Raw genomic sequence first — 18,181 nt, forward strand, 5'->3', positions numbered from 1 at the left:
TTCCTGAACCCTCTGGGAATTGGAACCCAAACCAGTTTAAGACCTATAATCATTAGTCAAGTAGCGGTGGTTATCAAGCGGCAATCAGATGGAGAGCAATCTATGTGATTTTTCATGGTCATGGTCACACTACTACAACATGCAGAAGGAAGAATGGAAACATGAATAATGGACCTTGGAGAGCACCTGGAATGGTTTGCTATAATTGCAACAAACCAGGTCATACAACAAGATTCTGCAAAACAAGAAAGAGTATATCGGATGATATACCGATCACTCCGAAAGGAAAGATTAACGTTGAAACTTGGAAGAAGAAGCCAAAAGAAGTGATTCAAGTAGAACCGGTTTCTGCACCTAGTGTGGAAGTCACTGAACTGGCAAACTAAGCATCATAAAAGCTTAGGGGGAGCAAATGGTGAAATATCTTGAACCCCCGGTTTACACCGGTCAAAGACCTCAACCGGCATGTGATACCTATCAGTTGGCAGAAGACCAGAAATGGTAAAAGCCAAATTAGGGTTTACGCCCTAATAGTGGAGCATTTATTATGGTCGGTGGAGAATCAATTTAAAATGAATTTTCAAATCATTTTTCACTTATCATATTTCAAGCGAAGAAGTTTTCAAGTGCAGAGCAAAGAAAAGCGATTTACATTGCGATTCAAAGAATTTATCAAAATCCCAAAGAAGAATCTGAAGCAAACATTTGTTGGAGAAGTGTAGAACACAAAGCGGTATTTCAGCAACCAAAGGAGTGTGTGGTGAAGTTCAAATTGTTAAGCCCTAAATTTTGATTTACGAAGGTATTTTTCAAAATTCTCTGTTTATCATGGCTTCCGCATCACATGCTAGCTCTAGTGCACCCATTGATTCTGTAGTCTTCATTCAATGGAAGGCAAAATACAATGCCCTATCTCAAATACCCACTGGTGTTATAGTGGAAGAAGGCATTTTAGATTTAATTGACTGTAAGATTGAAGACCTAGGATCTCTGATGATCCATTCCCAATTGAGTTCGTTCTGCGGGAAGGATAAGAAGATTAAACCGAAATTTAGCATTCTGGAAAATAAGAAACTTCACAATGCAGTCTATTTTCTTTAAGAATTTTTAGATGATCACATTCGCATTATTCTGAGCAAAGTACACAGTGATAAGATGTACTTAGAGTGGACGCATGATATCACACCCGAAGTGATTCATGCTATCACCGGTTTTTGCAACATCGGTGAAGTGCTAGCCCTAAGGAAGATCAACAAAATGGAAATGACCAAGCTCACCGGTTCTATGAGTGATTCATGGGGAATGACTGTCAATTCCATCAAGGATGATTTGGTCAAATATGCATGTATGGTGATAGGATACCGGATGTTCCATGCCAACAGAATCAACTCTATCTCTGCTGCAGCAGTAAATGCCGCTTACAGGAAGATCAAGGAAGATGCATCGTTTGATCTATGCACTTGTATGCAAAGACAACTTCTATTGAACCTCAAGTTGATCAAACAGGACAATGCCTTGAGATTTAAGTTTGGACAACTATTGGTTGGGTTGTTCTTCTACTTACAAGGATACTTTCCAGGAGTAGGTGATATTCGGTGGTCTGTTGACCAACCGGTGATAAAGCAAATCAAGGAAAGCCTACAAGCGGTTGGAAACAGCTATCCGGAAGTGCTGAACAAATATTTTGATGAGTTTAGATGCAAAATGAACCAAAGGGTAAGAATATCCAGTGATATAGTCCAAAAGTATGAGGAGGACATCTGCTTCACCATCAAAGTTCATAAGTGCATAATGGAGGCGGTTGAGCCCAGATAAGAAGTGGAACCAATGGGATATGAGGTAATGTATGATATGTTGGATGGGTATGCCTCTACCCTACTCTCCTTGCCTCTTGATCCAAAGGCAAAGAGAATCGACACCTATCTAGAAAGGGTTACACCAGTTAAAGAACCCTCGGTAAAGAAGGGAAAGGCAGCGCCTTCAACATCGGTATCGGTTATTGTAGCAAGTCCCAAAGTGACCAAGCGGTCACCAGTAAAAAAATAATACACCAGACTCAGACGACACTGTCTCTGAAGAATAGCCTAAAAAGACCAGGTAATCGAAGAAAAAGACAAAGAATGAACCGACAACATCTACACCAGTAAATATTAACATTTCGTCTTACAAACCTTTGACACATTGTCAAAGAACAATTAAGAATATTAAAGAAAAGTGCTTGGTGATTTGAAAGAGTGCGTTGATGATTTTAATAATGATGAAAAGGAAGAAGTTGAATAGGAAGTCATTAATAATTTATGTATTAATGACTGGTGGCCTTCAAAAATTAAGTCTGAGACACCCGATTCTTTATATAATTCTTTAGATAACAAATGGTGCATTGCCATAGAGAAAGAACAGGAAATAAGAGAGGAAGTATTTGCACAATACTTCACTGATGTGCCTAAAACAGAACTGTATGAAGTGGTGGAAAGATATAAGGGCCTCTTCTTCATGAGAAGAAGACTCCTGTTGCTGGAAGGAAAAGTTTCCAAAGTGGTCAAATATACCCACTCCCTTGCTCAATCAGCCTTAAGATTACATCAAGTGGCTGAAGCCAACAAAAAAGCTGAGCAAGAACCAAAAAGCAATCAACCGGACAAAGTTTATGACAGTAAAGGAGAATCGGTCACTACTCAATTGGACCCAATTGATGTTGATGCCTTGAATGGTGACAATGTTACTCCGGATGCACCAGCAGAAATAGAAGGTCAGAAGAAACAGGAGGAAGACAAGAGAAAATAGGTAGAGGAAGAGAAGAATTAATAGGAGGAAGAAAATACAAAATAGGTAGAACAGGAAAAGAAGCAAAAGGAAGAAGAAAAGAAAGAGGAAGACAAGAGAAAACAGGCAGAGGAAGAGAAGAAGAAACAGGAGGAAGAAAATACAAAACAAGCAGAAGTGGAAAAGAAGCAAAAGGAAGAAGAGAAGAGAAAAGAGGAAGAAAAGAGAAAAGAGGAAGAAAAGAGAAAAGAAGAGGAGAATAAGAAACAAGAAGAAGAGAAGAAGAAGAAGGAAGCGGAACAGGAAGAGGAGAAGAAAAAGGAAGAGGAGAAGAGAAAGGAAGAGGAAAAGAGAAAGGAAGAGTAGAAGAAGAAGAAGGATGAAGATGAAGAGAAGCAGAAAGAAGAGGACAAAAAGAAGGTAGAAGAAGACAAAGCTAAAGAGAAAGAGGAAACAAAAAAGAGCACTCAGATGGAGACTCCAAAGGCAACTGGTAGTCACGCCAAACCGGCTGACATTACTAGTCCCATTGACCTCTAGTCTGCAAATGAATCGGAGCTGCTACAGAGCATTAAGTTTGCTCAAGAGCGATTGGATGCTCTAAGGAGGAAAAAGGAGGAAGATGTTATCCAAACTGTGGTGGAAACACTCACCAGTTTGATACATGGTATGAACCTCCCCAATACCGATTCCTCACTTGCCCAATTAAAGCTTTATGTACAATGGTAGAAGACCAAGTCCAAATTCTAGAAGAAGTTACAGAAGCAAATGCCGAGAAGGAGCATGAAAAGGCTCTGAACATTGATTTGGTGAAGAAGTTGAATAAGCTTCAGTCAGAAATTCAGAAGGCACAAAATAACATCAAAGATGCAATGGATGAGGGAAATCTACTTCTCAACAAGATATGTCAACCTCATCTATTCTGTGATGATGTGCTCACTCAGAAAGACAAACTGCAATCTGATATGCAGACATTCATTAGCACCTTCAAGATGCCATATGATTCCTTCTCCACATATGGACAAACTGCTCACTGATTTCAACTCTAGTATGCAAGAATTGAGGCAGAGATAAGAAACCAGACACGTAATTTGCAGGAACTTCAACTAGTCCTACTGCCAAGACTGCAAATTCTCTAGAAATGCTACCTCAATCTAGATGCCCTAACAGTCACTCAAGAGATGAGTACCATGGATACCATGGAGGAGTAGGTTTATCAGATGCAAATGGAGAATGAGGTTCCTACCTCATTGCTTGAATCATGGTCTTTATCCATGAAGACATTGATGCAGGATTTTAAATCAGCTTTTGACAAATTTCACTCTTTATTGTCATAAACTCTTATTTTGTTAATGCTCATGGAACAAGGGTTATTCAGCTATACTTTGTTATTGTTGGCAAAGGGGGAGTAGTATTTGTATTTAAAATTTTGATGGGGAATAGTATTCTATATTTAAATTTTGATGCATGTTGTGTATACTTTCATGTCTATCTCTGTAAGGAAGTAGTATACATTGTATTGTCTGCAAAAGGGATAGTGTATATGCTTAGGGGGAGTAATTTTGATTATGGCATGATTTTGTTGTAAAACACTTACATGTCAAAATTTCTCCTAATTGTTGCCATCAATGCCAAAGGGGGATATTGTTGGCATTTTTTATGATTATGTTGTGATTGTCATTGATGGGGACACACTTGCTATGAGATCACTTTGTGAATATATGTATTATGCTCAAATCGATAATTGTTCCAAACCAGTATTATCGTGTAGTCTTTAGACTATTGATGTTATGCAGAAAGTATTTACTGATCTCAAGCGGTATAAAGACCCAAGTGGCATGGAGAGATCAAGCAGTTTGAAGATCTTAAGCAGAGCAGAGAAAAGGAGCCAGAAGTGACAGCTATCATTTTTCTAGTCTTCAATTTTTTTCAATCGGAATTTTGTGAACCGGTATTACTCTGAGTCACCAACCAGTAACCAAAAAAGTTGTACAAACTGGTAATACTCTATGATGAGTTACCAACCGGTATATTTTTGTGATGAGCTACCATCCACGAACACTTTGATGGTGATTTTGTGCCATGTTACCAAATGTGTCTAGATATAATGAACCTAGGAACTTGAAATGTAATCCTATTGGACCGACATGAAATTAGATTCCTTTTAAGGACATCATGTCTAGGGTTTTGAGTGTGAGTGAAGAGAGTGTATGTGAGTAGAGCTACTAGGTTTTATGGTGGATGAAAAAGTTCTTGTATGTGCGATCTTAACTAAGAAGATCAAGTCTGTGTGCTGTAATAGAGTAAGGAGTTACTGTAGACTGAAGTAATGCTGAAATGCATTAGCAATCAGCTACAATGGATCTAATCAAGCAGACTATGCCATTTGCAAGACCATTCACTTGTTGATTACTCACATCTTTGATAAGTTAGAAACCCTTAACTGGGTAGGCCCAAAAAAGCCTTTGTAAATCCTCTAACAAGGTGGTTCACATCTATGGATTTGAAATCCTCTCACAAGGTATTCTTTAATCGGACTTATCTCCTAACAGAGATTGAGATTCCTAACAAGATCTGTTCTGGTAAAGAACATTGTATGACCTTAACCGATCTGACCTTAACCGGTCTGGTTACTATTCTGCAGATAGTTACTTGCGAGTTTTATCTCATCGAGGTTTTTTCCATTTGGGTTTCCACATCAAAATATCTTGTGTTATGGTGATTGTGCTTCTGTGGGTGAATGCCTTATTGATAACTCAATGATGAACCACTAGTACCAAACTGGTACTGAGAGGGGGGGGGTGAATTAGTACAGACATAAATACAATCCAAAAACTAGTTTGACAGCAAACACTCACAATGACTGATAAACAAAGATACTGGTAAAACAGAGTGCAACCGGTAGCATCCAGAATAACTCAATCAGTCATGAACCGGTCACTTACTAAGCTTTTCACTTAGCTCGATACCACATTATCATAATATTCTCATGCATGAACTAGTACACCTAACCACCAAATCTTCACAATAGTGAGTTCAATATGTTTTATAGACAGGCATAAAACATAGAAACTTCATGTACATAACAGATAAAACAAAGCATCACAAGACAAAAGCATTTCACATGACACACATATTTTTCATGTGGAAACCCAACTGGGAAAAACCACGGTGGGGATGAATACCCACAAGCTACTTTTTGAACTCTTTAGAAGTCCGCTTTGTTAAGAGCCTTGTCCGATTAAGAACATTACAATAGGTTCTGGTAGGAAACGATCCTGTTAGGTATCACCCGGTTAAGGGATACCCGGTTAAGGGTTAAACCTAGTAGGGTCACCTTGTTAGAGGATTTTAAGAACTCAATAGCTGAAAGGATCTCCTAAGCTTCTCTAGCTTCTCGGAACTCTGTAGCTTCAAGTTACTCGGTTAAGGGATTTACAGCAAGCCAGTTAAGACCACCTGATTTAAGGGATTTTGAATCAAGCCAGTTAAGGCTACCCTGTTAGGGGATTTTGCAACTGTTGAAGTGGTTAGAGATCAACAGGTATTACAATGATCTGTTAATAGTACTGAATACTAATACAGATCCGTTTAGGCTCCTCTTTTTCTTCTGCACATACACTTTGCAGGTATCTCTTTTCTCCTATGGTCTGGTAAGAATCTTGTATCACTTTCATTGGATACACACTCACAACATTTTGCCAACAACTTTAGACAAAAAACTAACATTGACCTTATAGGGAACATATAGGTCGGTAGCAAAAACCCTAAACCCTAAGCCTGTTAGGTTGAGCAATTCAAACGGTTCGATCCTGACCATTGAAATATACTGCATTGAATGCACCAGTCTTGAGTCGATCTCAAGACATTCTCCATCATCCATTATCCACCATTTTCATGGTGGCTGATAACCCATCACGCGTTATCACTATTTGACAGACTTCGCACATTCCTGAGGTAGATAGAATAGTCTTCTTCATGAAAGATCCTTCACGCACATAGAGCTTACATGGCAACACGATATGTCCTCCATTATACTACTAACTCATCACACAAAGATCACCGATTGAGTCACATAGACTTGAGACACTCCAACCGGAAACCCCGAAGTGGAAGCTGCCTTACCAACCGGTAGTCATACAGTGCTTCCATATGTTGGTTCCCATAACTGCATGCCGGTTCACTTTGAACAAATGTACCGCTTCACTTTGGCATATACCAGTTCACACATATGCCGGTATCTCTTTTCTTCACTTATCTCATGTGTCGATTCACATTATGTCTCATATTGACATCAATGACAACATACAATATCATTATGTCTTCATGCCAGTTTACATAAGGCTCATGCCGGTTCTCATAATGCCAACAATATCCCCAAGGCTCATGTCGGTTCTCATAGTGCCAACAATCTCCCCCTTTGGCATTAATGGCAATATACAAAAGATATCTTCTCTGCTTCACATCTTCTCCCCATTTGCTGCAGATGTCTTTTCGCTTCACTTCTTCTCGCTATTTGTTGCAGATATCTTTGCACTTCACTTCTTCTCCCCCTTTGATAACAATTGCAAAGTGGAGGTACAATCACCACTGTTTCCTTATGTTGCTCCCCTTGAGGAGTAGCATCCTTAAACACACCAATCAACCAAAGATTTGTCTATCCAGTACCTAATTGATGTGGAACAACCACTTTTAGTTCACCTCCTGAAGGGGCAATACCCCTAATTCACCTCTCAAATGCACAAATGTTGTCTTTGGGAGAGGCTTAGTGAATATGTCTGCTAACTGCTCCTTACTAGACACATGCTCCAGTGCAATCTCTTTATTCTGAACCTTTTCCCTCAAGAAATGATACTTAAGCTCAAAATGCTTGGTTCTAGAATGTAAAATCGGATTCTTTGATATATTGATAGCACTTGTGTTATCATAGAATATACTTACCAGTTTAGGTACAGGGATCTTGAAGCCTTCCAGTACATGCTTCATCCAGATTGTTTGAGTACAGTTCATGAAAGCTGCAACATACTCTACTTCCGCTGTAGACTGAGAGATGCAACTCTGCTTTTTACTCATCCATGAGACCAGTCTACCACCGAGAAAGAATGCACCACCGGTTGTGCTCTTCTGGTCATCCACATTACTGGCCCAATCAACATCTGTGAATACTTTCAGATTGAAATTATTGTTGTATGGGTACCACAATCCATAGTCAATTGTTCCCTTCAGATACCTAAGAATCCACTTGATTGCACTCAACTGAGATTCTCTTGGACTCTTCTGGAACCTTGTAGTGATGCCAACTGGATGTGCAATATCCAGTCTGCTATGCACTACATAGTGCAACTTACCAATCATTGATTGGTATTCCTTCTCATCAACCAGTGTGGAATCATCTTCCTTTATCAATTTGCAACCGGTCACCATCGGTGTACCAACCGGTTTGCTATCTTCCATGCCAAAAGTCTTCAACACCTCTTTGACATATTTGGACTGAGCGATGAAGATTCCATCTTTCATCTGCTGGATCTACAGTCCATTGAAGAACTTAATATCCCCTATGAGTGACATTTCAAACTCTTTCTTCATCTCATCAGCAAACTCATGACTCATCTTGTCATCTCCACCAAAGATGATGTCATCAACAAAGACTTCATAGATCAAGATCTGATCTTCTTCAGACTTCAAGTAGATATTACTATCTTAACTTGTTCTCTCAAATCCAATCTTCACAAGATGGGAATGTAGGCGCTCATACCATGCCCTAGGTGCTTTCTTTAGACCATATAATGCTTTGTGTAGCCTACATACCATGTCACTCTCTTCAGATAGGGTAAACCCATCTAGTTGCTCAATATATACCTCCTCTTCAAGTACACCATTTAGGAATGTAGATTTTACATCCATTTGATACACCTTGAATCTCTTAAAAGCTGCATATGCAAGAAGCATATGAACTCCTTCCAATCTGGCTACAGGAGCAAAGGTTTCCCCATAGTCTTCACCTTCTTCTTGAGCATATCCTTTGCATACCAGTCTGGCTTTATTCCTAATCATTGTGCCATCCTCATTCAACTTATTTCTAAACAACCATTTGGTGCCAATGACATTCTTATGCTCTAGTCTAGGTACCAAGGACCATGTACCATTTTTCTCTATCTAGTCAAGTTCTTCTTCCATTGCCTTGATCCAATCTTCATCATTATGAGCCTCTTTGAATGATTTAGGCTCATATTCAGAGATCATGCATAAGTTTTCTCTGATCTTTCTTCTAGTAAGGATTCCTGCATCCTTATCACCTATGATCTACTTGGGATCATGATTCAACTTGACATACCAAGGAATGGTCTTAATTAGTTCTTCTTGCTTTTCTTCATCAATGTCAACATTCACTGGTTTAGGAACACTGTTACTGGTGCTTGCTTGACTGACAACCGGTTCCCAGAAGGTTGCAACCGGTTCATTTTCAACTTGCTCACTGCCGGTTTTCTCAGTCTTCTCAGAGGATTCATCAACTCTTACATTGATGCTTTCCATAATTCTCTGAGTCCTATTGTCGTAGCACTTGAAAGCTTTACTCTTGGTGGAATATCCTAGAAATATTCCTTCATCACATTTAGCTTCAAATTTGCCCTGATGTTCACTCCTCTTGATGTAACATTTGCTACCAAAGACCTTAAAATAATTTACCACAGGGGTCTTACCGATCTAATACTCATAAGGAGTTTTGTCCTTGCCCTTTTTGATGAGTACCCGGTTCATAGTGTAAACTGCAGTGCTTGCCGCTTCTCTCCAAAAGGTGTGAGCAACCTTTCCTTGGATCAACATAGTTCTAGCTGCTTCAACCACAGTCCGATTATTTCTCTCTGCTAGGCCATTCTGCTATGGAGTCCGAGGGGCAGACAGCTATCTCTTGATGCCAAATTCTTCATAGTACTTGTTGAATTCATTGGAAGTGAATTCCCCTCCTTGATCAGTTCTGAGACACTTGATCCTTTTACCGCTTTCCTTTTCCACTAATGCTCTGAAAGCTTTAAATTTCCCAAAAGCTTCATACTTGTCTTTCAAGAATGTGACCCACATCATTCTTGAGCAGTCATCAGTGAGAATCATGAAGTACCTATCACCCTGCACACTTCTAGTTTTCATAGGACCACATAAATCAGTATGCACAAGATCAAGCAAGTTGTCAGCAGTGAAAGATTTACCTTTAAAAGTTGAGGAAGACATTTTCCCCAATTGACATTCTCTACACAAGGTATTATCCGGTTTGCTCAGCACCGGCAACCCTCTAACTGCCTTGATCTTACTAGCCTTCACAATGTTGTCAAAGTTCACATGGTAGAATCTCCTATGCCATATCCAACTATCATCAAGCTTAGCCATAAGACATGTACTTATATTAGCATTTAGATGAAATAGGTTACCTTTAGTTTGCATGCCAGTGGCTACCAATTTACCATCTTTACCTTTGATTCTGCAAACTCCATTCTTGAATTGCAGAGCGAGTCCACTGTCATTTAACTGGGAAACACTTAGAAGGTTGTGTCTGAGACCATCAAACCAATACACATTGTCAGTACTACTCTTTCCATTCAAGGAGATGGACCCTCTGCCTTTGACCATGCATGGTGCATCATTGCCAAAGCGAACCACACCACCATCATACTCTTCTAATGATAGAAACTTGCTCCGGTCACCAGTCATATGGTGAGAGCAGCCACTATCAATTATCCACTCATTGGAATCATCAAACTAGGAGACAAGAGCCTTCTTGTCTGTCACATCTTCCTTTACAACAATGAACATAATGTCTTCATTTTCTTCATCTTCAGATTCCTCATCTGTGACACCTTCATCAACTGCCACAAAACAATTTCTCCAGTTTCCTCCTTTGAATTTCTTGAACCTTTCCGGTTTGTCCTTGTTGTCACTATTAGGACAGTTCATAGTAATATGTCCTATCCGGTTGTCGGAGAAACATTTCAAAGGTAGTTTACCTTTGTATTTACCAGTTCCTTTTGGGAATCTCCTGACCAGAAGAGCTTCAAATTCCATCAGAAACTCTTCATCCTTCATCTCTCTATTCTGACTAGGTTCCCCATTAGTGCTAGCCTCTTTTCCTTTTTTGGATGGCATAGAAGAAGCTTTAAAAGCTGATTCTGACTTTTGAATACTACCATCAAAGCTATTTAGCTCATAGGCTGTCAACTTGGCTATGATGGAGTCCAAGGATGCCTTAGACTTGTCTATTGATCTCATCTCCTTAATAGCAGCAACCCTTATTGCATAGACCGGCAACAGGGATCTCAGGACTTTACTTACCATAGTGGAATCTTCTATTTTGCCACCTGCACTCTTAATTTCTCTAACAACTATTTTGATTCTTATTCCATACTACTGAATGGTCTCTCCTTCAACCATTCTCATGTCTTCAAACTTTCCTCTCAAGCTCTCTTCCTTAGCCTGTTTTACATGTTCATCACCACCATAGATATTTTCAAGAGCATCCCATACTTCTTTGGGATTTGCCTTGTCCTGAACATCAATAAACTCAATGTCAGATAGACTACTGATGAGGGCTTCCATGACTTGCTCGTTTTCTTCTATCTCTCTCTTTTGGTCATCGGTGAGAGTACCAATAGAAACAACATATACATTTTCAACATAACTCCAGTGTTGAACACCCAAAATTTTAATGAATATCTTCATCTTGTCTTTCCATATACCAAAGTTTTCCCTGTTGAACTTTGGACCTTCCCTCTTCATCATTTGGCTAGGATCTTTTCCTCAAGCGGTTAAGCTTACAACATAGAGGACCTGGAGTGCTCTGATACCAATTGATAACTCAATGATGAACCACTAGTACCAAACCGGTACTGAGAGGGGGGGGGGTGAATCAGTACAGAAACAAATATAGTCCAAAAATCAGTTTGACAACAAACACTCACAATGACTGATAAACAAAGATACTGGTAAAACAGAGTGCAACCAGTAGCATCCAGAATAACTCAATCAGTCATGAACCGGTCACTTACTAAGCTTTTCACTTAGCTCAATACCACATTATCATAATATTCTCATGCATGAACTAATACACCTAACCACCAAATCTTCACAATAGTGAGTTCAATATGTTTTCTAGACAGGCATAAAACATAGAAACTTCATGTGCATAACAGATAAAACAAAGCATCACAAAACAAAAGCATTTCACATGACACACATATTTTTCACGTGGAAACCCAACTGGGAAAAACCACGGTGGGGATGAATACCCACAAGCTACTTTTTGAACTCTTTAGAAGTCCGCTTTGTTAGGAGCCTTGTCTGGTTAAGAACATTACAATAGGTTCTGGTAGGAACCAATCCTGTTAGGGATCACCCAGTTAAGGGTTAAACCCGGTAGGGTCACCTTGTAAGAGGATTTTAAGAACTCAATAGCTGAAAGGATCTCCTAAGCTTCTCTAGCTTCTTAGAACTCAGTAGCTTCGAGTTACCTAGTTAAGGGATTTACAGCAAGCTGGTTAAGACCACCCGATTTAAGGGATTTTGAATCAAGCCAGTTAAGGCTACCCTGTTAGGGGATTTTGCAACTGTTGAAGTGGTTAGAGATCAACAGGTATTACAATGATCTGTTAAAAGTACTTAATACTAATACAGATCCATTTAGGCTCCTCTTTTTCTTCTGCACATACACTTTGCAGGTATCTCTTTTCTCCTATGGTCTAGCAAGAATCTTGTATCACTTTCGTTGGATACACACTCACAACTTTTTGCCAACAACTTTAGACAGAAACCTAACATCGACCTTATAGGGAACATACAGGTCGGTAGCAAAAACCCTAAACCCTAAACCTGTTAGGTTGAGCAATTCAAACAGTTCGATCCTGACCATTGAAACATACTGCATTGAATGCACTAGTCTTGAGTCGATCTCAAGACATTCTCCATCGTCCATTATCCACCATTTTCATGGTGGCTGATAACCCATCATGCGTTATCACTATTTGATAGACTTCGCACATTCCTGAGGTAGATAGGAATAGTCTTCTTCATGAAAGATCCTTCACGCACATAGAGCTTACATGGCAACATGACATGTCCTCCATTATACTACTAACTCATCACACAAAGATCACCGATTGAGTCACATAGACTTGAGACACTCCAACCGGAAACCCCAAAGTGGAAGCTGCCTTACCAACCGGTAGTCATACAGTGCTTCCATGTGTCGGTTCCCATAATTGCATGCCGATTCACTTTGAACAAATGTGTCGCTTCACTTTGGCATATACCGGTTCACACATATGCCGGTATCTCTTTTCTTCACTTATCTCATGTGCCGGTTCACACTATGTCTCATATTGACATCAATGACAACATACAATATCATTATGTCTTCATGCCAGTTTACATAAGGCTCATGCTGGTTCTCATAATGCCAACACTTATTTGCTATTTGGTTTGCATGTGTGTTAACCGATTTGTTTGCTAAACTGTTTTACCGGTTTACTGCTAGACTGTTAAAGTGTTTAAGTACAATATTTTTTGGTATACTAATTCACCCCCCCCTCTTAATATTCATCATTTTGTTGGGTTGCTAATTTTGGAGGTTCTTCTCTTATTTCTTGGTTGCTTGTTATCTCCAATTGCTCTACCTTGTGCATCAGGTCATACATGACTTCATCAAAAAATTTTATCAAATAATCAATCTTCTTACAAAATAGATTTAATTCTTTGAACGGATCATACTTTGGATCTAATTTGTGGACTTTATAAAGCAACTTCTTATGAGTCATCCATCTTTCTTTTTCTGACCTCCTGTTTAACCAAATCAAATTCAAAACTGATCAAGTCTTCTAGAAAATTGAATTGATAAGGCAGTTGGGTTCCTTTGATTCTTTTTCTAAACATTGCATAAAAACCCTCTAGGTTACTATGCCTCTTTGTGTTGAATCTCAAGCAATAAGGAGAAAAAACCTTTTCAAAATGGACCCATCCTCCTTTATTAATTATAAAATATGGGACTATAGTGTAATTAGGGAAAAAGGTGCCTTTACCTCTCTTTGTCAACTCATCTTCATGTATCCAGCCCAATTGCCACATGACTTATGCAAATCCTAGTCTAAGTGGAACATTGAAAAGCAATACATGTGGTTGTTCCTGAAAGCCATACACTCTTATAACTGTGCTCACATAATAAGGAATGAGATCCCCCCATTTATGCTCAAGTTTCAATTTTGGCCTTCTTTCCTTTGGCCTCAAAAAATAATACTACTCTACTATAATCCTTGGTGGATTTACTATCAACCGAGTCCTAAGCTTGGATGCGAAGTAGTTGTCAAATATTACATAGCTTGCATCCTTTCTGTCCCATGACATATCGATGCTCGAAACTTGTACTGGAATATTTTCTTCATCCACCACCCTTCTCAACACCATTTCTTTTGCAAATAAATAAACACTTTTGTACAAGATCATGTACATAAGCATGAAATACTAGTAGAATGAGGTACTAGTGTCGCCCTTTTTAATCTGTAGCAACCCCTCATGTATCTTGTCTGCAAGATATAGAGCAAAGTCATAAATAACTATAAAATTGGGGTGTTGAATTTGAATCCCCATGTGTATATATGCTTTTGGGATTACTATGCTTGGGTGGAAACCTAAAATCTAACACAATGTGAAAAATGTGGCTCTGAAATGATGTGCAAATGCATCAATTGGAAAAGGATCTTCAACACTTGGGCCAATATATTACTGAGTGTCTTCCACCTTAGCCAAATGAGATGGGAGAAATATTTCTCTGACTATATATCTTGTCTTCTCATATTTTTCTTCAGTTCCTTTAAATCTATGGGTTCCAAGGATGTAGAAGGTTCACATAAGCCAAAAACTTTTTAAAACTCTTCCCTCTGGATGATTGATAGAACTTCTCCTTTGCTTCCCCTCACAACCCTTGAGATTGGGTCATAGTTATCTACCATTGCTTTCAATAAGTCCACATCCATGAGTGTAGTAGGTATAGCTAACTTCCCCAGATCATATTGTCATGCCTGTAAATATGGGGCTAGTAAATTCCTTTGACCGAACCACATCATGAACATGCTTAGCCTTGACATAGGCACCCTTGCATCTAATATCTTACATGTTTTGTCGACTAAACCCTCACCCAAGGTTTGTCCATGTGCAAACCTTTTCCCCTCGTATTCATCATTTGTTGATGGCTTCAATTGGTCCAAGAAGTCATCATAGAGATTCCTCCTTTGATATTCAATATTACCAAAGTGTGGTCTTTTGGGTGCCATTATGAAAACCTAGGGTTCTTGATTTAAGTTTTGTAGGAAACTAAGGCTTTTGAAAAATCTTGCAACTACTACAATATAACTAGGATTTTAAAATTCTACTTCAAATTCCCCACCCTAGTTCATATCAAAACACTTCACCTACAAATTGAAAGCAATCCCTATGCTCAAAAATTTGAAATTCACCAGAGAAGGCTACAACTTTACAGTTTTTTACACCGCAAACCCTAATTTTGTGCTTTGAAAACTTGCAAAAATTTGCTTTATCTCTTGAAACACTCTCCACTCTTGTTTGAATGCCTCGGGTAATTGGAAATGGGCAGAAATTTGAACAATCTTCATTATTCAATCTGACATTGACATCTGTGCTGGCATATGACCCCACCTTCGTCTAATAAGAAAAATCCGCATCAATCTACCTTACAACTCATCCCTATGGCCCCACCTTGAGCTTTGACCTCTCAACGTGGACACGTGAAATCATCCTGCGATGTCGCAGTGGTTAACACCCTTGCACCTTCTGATCGTAGGGACCATCTGATCAAGACAATATTTAATCTATCTGCCTTGCTGACCATTTAGCTTAGGCCACGAACACTCGAGCACCATTTGATCATCTATTAAAACATCTCCATCTTTTTTCAACACATGCAAAAAGATACACCCTTTAGTTGGCCGAGATTTAACTTACTTCTGCTGACCTTTGACAAAATAATATTTTAAAAACCTTTTTAGCATTTGTTTTGGCCACCCATTTTGTGACACATGGAAGCTCCGAGACAGATGGCAGCTCTTCATACTATCACAATTAATAGGATGGTCAACAAAATTCTTTGTGGCATTGCGGGGATACTTAGCAAAGAACACAAGGCACTCGGTAGGAAAATTCAAAGGGGGCCTGACCTAGGGACGCAAACAACACCTTCAAGATGTCCCTTTTTAAAAAGATTTCGACCACGGGATGCTTAAGTCGCGAACCAAGACTTAGGAAAAATTAAAGATTAAAAGGGACCGAGGTACATAATAAATAATCTAGGGACATAACATGCCCCCGCCAATGAATCAATGACCCAAAGTCATTTAAAAAACCCAAAAAGGTAATGACCAAATAAAACATGCTCAGGGCTTACAAACAAAAGCTTAACAAATGAAAGAGAACCGTAAACCATAAGCCATAAAAGGTACAACAAAGACCCAAATCAGCTAGAGATAAACAAGCTTTACAAGGTGACAAATTTTCTTCAAGACATATTTTGAAGTCCCATCATAATACAAACATGATTGAATTAAGAGTTAAAATAACTTATAATGATTATACATTTCTACGTAGATTAATAGTTTCACATACTTTTTGTCTATGTATAGAAAGTTGTTGGCTTCACATCCTTATTGACTGCATCCATTATACCTAAAGAAGAAGAATAAGAGATGCATCAGGTAAATGTGTTTATTTTATTTTGTGTTTAGTAGATATAATTTGTTCCTATCAGTGACAATTATATGCTAACTTGATCAATGTTATGTTTGTGAACATATGTAGGTTGTGTTTGAAAATATTGATGACATGCCTCCTCTAGTGAAGACATATGTCAAGACTCCTCCAAAGATGAAGAGGAAACGTGGAGATGAGGTAAACAAGAATTAAATTTTAGAGTTCAATTATAGTTCAATGTATATTGATTTTTATGTTAACTTTTTGAATGTGAATTATATAATATAACTAATCTTAAATGTGGTTTGATTTTTCTTGTGTAGGCTCCTTCAGAGAGGAAAAGTGTGGTGAAGAGGATCGATTTTGATCATCCATCATTAGTTTAGGATGTTATAGATAATTTTGGGATACTTGCATGTCTAGTTGGCATGTATATTTTGTATATGGACATACATTTACATATATTGACATATATTTTGTTTGAGTTGGCGTTTATGTCATTTTTGTATATAGACATACACTTGTAATTATTAGACATTTTGATATATATAGAAGTTGAGATTTGACATAACTTGTTTCTCATGTGATGCAGGAACATCCCCGGTTCATAGCAATATTGCATCAACCAAAAACATTTTCCTTTTGTTTGCAGTTTTAGCTTTTCTTTCTGTCTATCCTGATTTTGGCTCACCGGATCCCATGGAGTTGGATTCTACTTGAAGACTTGATCATCTTTCTTATTTCCAGACTCCATCGCATTTGGATCATTTTTCGGCAATATATCGCTATCAGTTTCCTTGATAGTTTCTTGTTACCAGGGTGAGAGTTCTTGCTAATGGTTGCCTAGACCTATTTTGATGATCTATTGAAACCACTTCCGAAGCTGGCCAAGCCTTGGGCATTGATTCCAATGTTCCTTGGCATGTGGCCAACCTTTTCCTGCGATATACATTTCATCCTTTAGATTTTTCGAAGGAATCTCTTGGTGGAGGCCGACCTTGTTTATGTTACACGTTAGGTCTTTTTCTTCGGGTTTTGATCCCTTTTTGGGCCTATTGGATCCTTTGGATCGATATATATAATTGTAATTGCACATTAGAATGTAATCAATAGAAAAACCAAGTAGTGAGACTGTGCATAGAAGATAGATCCTAAGATTCAAGGTCCCAGTTGTGACCTATTTTGTATGTTCTACCAATCCTGTGAGCCGGTTGTGTTATAACCTGGTTGTTACCAATTGGTTGTAATCAATTTTCATAAAATTAAAAAATCTCATCTGCATTGCCTCCATCATATCTTTGTGTTTCCGTTGTGTTGCTCTTGTTGACCGATCCAAATTGATCTCTTTGAGGTCCCTCCTCATCGATGACTGCTTCAAGTGGTATCAGAGTGAAGTTTCATTCTAGAGGTTGCATGTCTTGAAATTTTTGTTGTAGGGTGGTGGATTGTGGATCCAACCTACAGCTACAGAGGATCAATGTAAACGATGGTGCGAAGAGGAGCTAGGAAGGGTGGAATGCATGGGAATGAAGACCCTGCTATGATGGAGATGTTGCAAGGTATAGTGGTCCAATTGGAATCCATGGAGATAGCCCAGAGAAGAGGCTGACATATTGAAGATGTCAGTGAAGATTAAGGAGAAGAAGCCCCAAAAGAACAAGAAAACCCACTGACGGTTGAT

The 18,181-nt window shown here is 38.8% G+C and overlaps 1 long non-coding RNA gene across 2 annotated transcripts in view; it reads left to right on the forward strand.

The window, feature by feature from the left end:
- The window catches only part of LOC131067624 (uncharacterized), a 54,074-nt gene extending 36,418 nt beyond the window's left edge, over window positions 1–17,656 (forward strand). The window contains exons 2-4 of one of the 2 annotated variants that reach the window (XR_009111856.2): window positions 16,434–16,505; window positions 16,609–16,698; window positions 16,824–17,656. This is a non-coding gene — a long non-coding RNA (uncharacterized LOC131067624). The remainder of the gene's footprint in view (window positions 1–16,433; window positions 16,506–16,608; window positions 16,699–16,823) is intronic. The other variant, XR_009111855.2, reaches the window with a different exon arrangement.
- Window positions 17,657–18,181: the final 525 nt, after the last annotated feature.

Source organism: Cryptomeria japonica, chromosome 5, assembly GCF_030272615.1.
Source record: "Cryptomeria japonica chromosome 5, Sugi_1.0, whole genome shotgun sequence".
NCBI lineage: Eukaryota > Viridiplantae > Streptophyta > Pinopsida > Cupressales > Cupressaceae > Cryptomeria > Cryptomeria japonica.